The sequence below is a fragment of the Drosophila eugracilis genome, unplaced genomic scaffold, assembly GCF_018153835.1.
Source record: "Drosophila eugracilis isolate 14026-0451.02 unplaced genomic scaffold, ASM1815383v1 contig_952, whole genome shotgun sequence".
In the NCBI taxonomy this organism is placed as follows: Eukaryota; Metazoa; Arthropoda; class Insecta; order Diptera; family Drosophilidae; genus Drosophila; species Drosophila eugracilis.
The window spans coordinates 192,691-199,269 of record NW_024573870.1 but is presented as its reverse complement, the minus strand read 5'-3'; positions in this window follow the sequence as shown (position 1 = coordinate 199,269).

Here is a 6,579-nt window from a genome sequence, read left to right as displayed (position 1 = left end):
CAAATTAAAAACGACAAAAATAATGTGCCTTAATCATTTGTGGGCGTGGTCCATAGGGGGGGGGGTTTTTGTGAGCGAAACAAAGGCAAAACTCATCAGTGTCGGCAACGCTAAGACATCGCGCAATGTCCTTTGTGTCCTGCTGCTGGCTGAAGCATGGGGGTGCCGGGCTGGCCATTGTCTCGATTGTCCTTGTTGTTGCACCTAGCCAGGAATTATGTGTGTCACACACAGTGCAGGAGCAGCCAGAAGCAGCGGCAAGCGACGACATCTAATTTCTTTGGACATTGTACGTGCGGGTTTTTAATGCTGCCATATGCACAACCCCTGGCCAGACCCTCGCTTTTTTTGCTTTTCTATTTTTTGTATTTTGCCAAATTGAAAGAACTCGAACAACGACAACAAGTATAATAATAATAAAAGGCCTCAAGACTGGTACTCTCCGGCGACAGATTGAAGTCACTCAACTTGAAATAAAATGCGACAGCGCTGAACAGTTGCACAATCAAATGGGGACAATATGCAGCACATATCCTGGAATATCGGGCTTAGAGTTTATTCGACTTTCAAGGGGATATGGTTAGATGTCGAAATATTCAAAGAAGGTCTTTATTTAAGGTGGTACAAGAGATTGGAGAATGAAAGGACTTTAGAATGTAACTTTTTTCTTTCAAAATTAGTAAAAAAAAAACAATCTAAAAATATATTCATTATAAGAAATTATTCAAGGAGGATAACTCTCACACAGTTACAGGGTATTCTCTGTGTTCATTAACAGAATCCCAAATTCCTCTCTTTTTTCGTCAAACATCATTTTTAATTTGAAGCCAAAGCCGGAAAAGCAATGAACAAATTGGTGTTAGCAGAAGCCAAGTGCTTGGGCACAAAGAATGGAAAATATTCATGGCAGTATGGGGCAGTTACAGTAGCAGAAGGGCTGAGTTAGAGGAGTGGGTGAACTTGCCACAAATGAAAGTGCGTCAATCAACCCTTCCATCTAATTTATCCATCCACTATCCATAAAAAAAAAAGTCATAATTACTATGTAGATGCCCCTGGACTCACTCCCACTGTCCAACTCCACTAATTGCTGCAAGTGACTAAGCAGACGGACGGCATCGTTGAGCGGCAATGTCAATATATCACAAAATACCAATTTCACCTTCTCAATCAAAATTATGACCGACTACAGTATCGAACCCCCCTATAGAAGTCACCCCCCAAGGGAGCTGCGTTTTGTGTAGATTAGTTTAGCATAGTCAGGGGCAATTAAAATGAAAAAGTGTGCGCGGCAGCGTTGCGTGCAGCGGCCTCATAAGACTCGGTATGGTATGGGTAGTTAGTTTTGGGGAGGGTTTCGGTCTATGGTCAGCTTTAAGCCGCCCAAAAGTTAATTGCAACTTAAAGAGGCGCAGCAGTTGGCCAACTGATTTCCAGGCGCGGCCAGGACAAACAAATTTCCGACGACCACACAAAATATGTTGACCAAAGGAAAAAACTGAATAGGAAGAAAAGGAAAGAAGAAAGTAGATGACCGATATTGGTAATGCCCTATCTAGCCTAACTTCTTCTAAAAAAGAAAAGATAATATTCTCTTTATAGAATTCTTGACATTACATTTCTGGGTTACAAATTTTGTTTACTTTCTAGGCAAAAGAGTATGAAAAGGATATCTGTAAAAAGGGAAAGTTAACAGTTCTGACTGTCCTTTTTTTGGTTGCGCCTGGACTTCCGGTCAGGATACGCTCCTAATTTGTTTACAAGCGCTGGTCGACGTTCGCTGCTTTATTTTCGCTCCTCACTCACTTTGCTTCCCTTACACAGAAAAAAAAAAGGTGAAAGTTACTTAAACATTGAAATATTGGTTGTTTATTAGGAAGAACTTTTCAAATAGAAAACTTTAAGGAAAACTTATATTCTGGGTAACTTAACCTACAATAAAGATCTAGATCTTCAACATTCTCAACAAAAACAAACATTCATCTTCTAGTGTAGCCTGTGCTAGGAACCTGGTCATGTAGATTCTAGAATCCTGACGTGTCCCGTGCACATTATGCGCGATGCATGGCGTCCGATAAGGACTCAGAACTCCGGAGCAAAGGACTCAAAAAGAGAACCCCGCCGCGGGGTTGACTTTCCGACTTTTTATTCCCGAGGACTAAGCCGACAAATGATGTGAACAACAATGGCATTGCGTGATGACCTTATGATGACACCCAGCTGATTATAAAGAAATATCCTGGACTTTAGTTGCGTGCTCGCCTCAAATTTAGCGGAAATGTTTGCAGCAACGGTAAATTATGTAACACACGCAGGATATTCGATGAGGAGGAGAGGAGAGGAACAGGAACAGGAACAGCCTTACCCATTCAAAATCAGCAGAGCGCAGTGGCCTAAGCTCCTGTTGCCAAGTCCCGGCCATGGACAATGTCCTTAAGCCGCTTTGCCGATGCTCATTTGCACGTATAACTCAACCAGACCAGACTGGAATAAACTCAACTCAAGTGAATTGTGCCCTCAAAGGCAGTGAAGCGTCAAGGCTTAGAGGTACACTGAAAGCAACTACATTAACTATTAAACTCTTTTGATAGAAAGTATATTAGGTTCACATAGACCCACGTTTTTTCCTGTGCAACTGCTACTATCCACACACACACACACATTGAAAAGGCGCTGTGTTTGTGCAACTATTTGTCCCCGAACCATTTTCTCGGAGCTTTGCTTTCAGCTGCAAATTTATGGCCACATAAATAACATAACAGAAAAACCAGTGGCAGTCGGAGCCACAGAGCCAGATAGAGGGCAGAGCCAGTGCGAAGGGGATGGCTGGGACAGGGAGTCACCCACCGAAAAACCCCAAATAGCCAAAGAACGAGATAAAAACGAAGATAAAAATACCTCGGAAAAGTAGTAGTGTTAACGGTAATTATATGGAGCTAAGCCATATAGGTTATTAGTGGTTTTTGTGATTCATAGAAGATTATGACTTTTCCAGGAAGTCTGCAGGTGGCCTGAAAAATGTTTAAATTGACTATCCTTTGGTATCTAATTCTGTTATATTAAGATTTAATATTTTTAGCATACATTTATAAAGACTTACTGATGGGTTAATGGATAATGCTTAATCCCTTTATAGATTATATAGATACCTTTGTAAAAAGAAGTCCATCAGAACCCCTGATCGAGGTAGGCTAGCCTCTAGGGTATGGTAAAAAAACCTGCTGCTAGCATTCATTCATTTCATATGCATATTTATAGCTTAAATAAATAACAAATAATATGGCTATAAATTTTGCCACTCTCTTTTGTTTTAATAACCAGACAGAGGCAGGCCCAGAAAGAAGGAAGCCCAGTCCCCCGACTCCATAACCATCTACATATTTACATACACTATATATATATATATAGAATATATATATACAAGAACATTTCATATTGATATATATTAAATATGAATAAATAAAACTCGACTCGACTCGACAAATGAACAGCGAAAATGTTTGTTTGATGCCAAAATGCCACAGCACACTCGAAAAACTAGTTCCATGGGCCATGGGAAAGTTGGAGGGTTACCCCAGGGGGAAAAATCGTGACAGTTTTCTGGGCATAAATCACTGCCATGTGGCCTAAGTATCTCCTGCTGTCTCGATAAGGCCGAGCCAGAAGATAACACCAATTTGTTGTAGCTAAATCTTTATCAGAGCACTTTCGTGCTGTTGCTGTTTGGTTTTTTTTTTAATGGAAATTCGTTTTTTTTTTCCGAGTGCTGCATGGAGATAAATTAAAACCATGTAAGTGGTTAATTAAACGCGTTTTACCCGCACTCGCTGGCCTCCTATCGTTGCCGAATAATATAGCATATGTTGTGGGGCGCTCGCGATAAGATAGCTAAAGATACGATTGCCGGTTGAAAAAGTGGGAAATTATATAGAGAGACTATGAAATAATAAGGCAAAATGAGGAGTTATATTTGGCAATATTTACAAAATATTTTGAAAAACTTCAGCTGCTTTCCTTTCCTGTTTTTATCCATCAAAAATGGTTTCACTGACATCTTTTCAACTTTATTTATAGTTTGGATTTATTATTTATTCACCATTTTGCCTCAAAAATATCAAGTTAAACAATCTTTTTAACCTTCTTTCAATATGGAAAAAGAACAATTTTTATTATGCTTATAAAATTTATGTTTTATTTCGTTTTTTAGGGGTCTCTGCCACAGGCAAAGGCGTTGACAGCATTTTGTTGAAATTTGAAATGGCCCAAAGAGCGGGGAGAAGATGTTTATATTCGAAAAGGCCATATCCTGAAGGCAGAGATGGGCCAGAGAAGCGTTTGGATGTTGTAAGGCATTCAATTTTCATCATATTTGCTATCTCTGAAATATTTTCGGTCTCTCATGCAGATATGCGTTCGGATATGTACATTGTACAATATTGCATAAATTATTAATGCCAACTTTTATTTATTCCCATTCTTTTTGCCCACATATAGTATGTATGTACGTTCGTATTTTTACATATTTGAAGACAGTTGCCAGTCGGCAAACAGACGAACACACTCGAAAACAAATGCGAGGGGATATAGACAGTCGGTCTGTCTGTCAGTCAGTCAGTCAGTCAGTCAGTCGTCGCTCGTCATATTTGCGTGTTTGCATTTAATCATCGAAAGCCATGCAGCAGCAGCAGTACAGTGGTAGTGGCAGTAGCATGCCACGCCCACACTACTGGGCGCAGACCACAACCCACAAACCACTTCCGATCCCTCTCCTCCAGCAACCAACTTTTGCGTTATTTGCATTTTGCTGGAAGTTATTCTTCGTTGATTCGCCTCTTTTTTTCCAGCAATATTATTTTCATTTTATTACTCTGACTGCAAAAAAAAAAACAATAAAAAAGAGAGAGAGAGAGCGTCCAAAAGTATTTGGATTATCCAGAGATAAAGGATTGGAGTACTAAAGTTACACATTTCTAAAGAGACTTTAAAAGCTTAAGTTAGACCTTAAATATTACCCTTAGCTTAGTGAGGTATTAAAAGATTTGAGTTTCAACTTCAAAATCTTTAACCAGACTTGCAGTTCTTGCTATACCATCAGATCGAACAGAAACTAACCATCCATAATATATACGATATACTCTATTGTTAACTAAGCCCCCAATCATTCTGACTTTACAAAAAAAACATTCTCTCATAATTGCCAGTTGACATGATTGAACTATTTTGTTTGGATTGTTACGCAGATTGCCAATGAATTGTTTGCCTCTTGGTCATGTCCAGTCAGCTTTTGGTAATCAGAAAAGCTTATCGGGTGGTGAAAGCGTCTCCTAACCATTTGCCGACAATGAAAACAACTCCATCAATAAACCAGGAACAGAAACCTACGCTCTGGAACACTCGAAATCGAGGCAACAATGAGAAGGACGACAAGTCTGTCAATTAGTTATCATGTTCAGTGTCAGCACAATATGATTTTGATTTAATTTTATGGGCCAAAGGCACGATATGACCAGGCGAAGGTGAAAGGGGTTAGTGGAAATGGGTGCATGGGAGGCATAGTACTGGAAATATTGATACGAAATCCCAGTAAGCCATATGCGACCTGAAAAGTGGTTAATAAAAACAGGCCATATGAATGGGAAATGGAAGCGAGATACTACTTTTAGCAATACAGAATTATGTTTAGCATATTTGGATATAAATTAAGATATTACCTAATATATAATATATAGAAAACACAATACTTTTCTCTCAGTGCAGCATATAAAAGGCATAGAAGTTGGCGAAATATTCTGGGATATGTATTGTTCGCCGACTGATCCTTTGCTGCACCGCAAACTGTGTCCAGCATTTTTGCGTGTTTATAAAAAATTAAAAAAAAAAATAAAAATCTCTGCCTCTGTTCTCGTTGGGAAAAACCATGAGCCACGCCCCCATGCATACGACCATGCAGTCCATTCTGCAGGCCACATGCCACTGCAAAGGCAACGACCACGGCCTGTCCTTTGTCCAGACAGACTATGCCGTATTTTGATTAAACTTGGCTTTTACACTGCCGGCCATCATCATCATCCATCCATTGTTGCCACCGCTGTTGGCCATTGTTATTGTTATTTCTATTGTTTTGCTGCCACCGCCAAGGCGAGGCATTTGGAATTCTAACGAGAATTTCACTAGTTTTCAGTAAAGGTTTTCATTTAATAGAAAGTTTTAGTATTTATATATAAAATAATTGTTCGATTTTCTCAGGGTAAACAAAAATATAACCTCCCTTTGATTGGGATGTTTTAAGATCCTACTTAAAGGGTAGATTCAAGTCTACTCTAGCCCTGTTAAAGTTTTACTATAACTTTTTGTTTGGACTTTAGTTTCAGGCTCTGTTCTGCATTGTTTTTTTTTCTTTTGCATTTCCATTTGGTTTTATTGCATATTTGCATTGTTATTGGCCATGCCTGGTTTTGTGTGGGGTGAGTGTGTGGGTGTGTGTGTGTGTTTGTGTATGTTTCTGTGTGGGAGGAGTTACTGGAAGAAGGAGGAGACTCTTCTTTGTTGTTGGTTTAACATTGCATTTCCCCCTTTAGT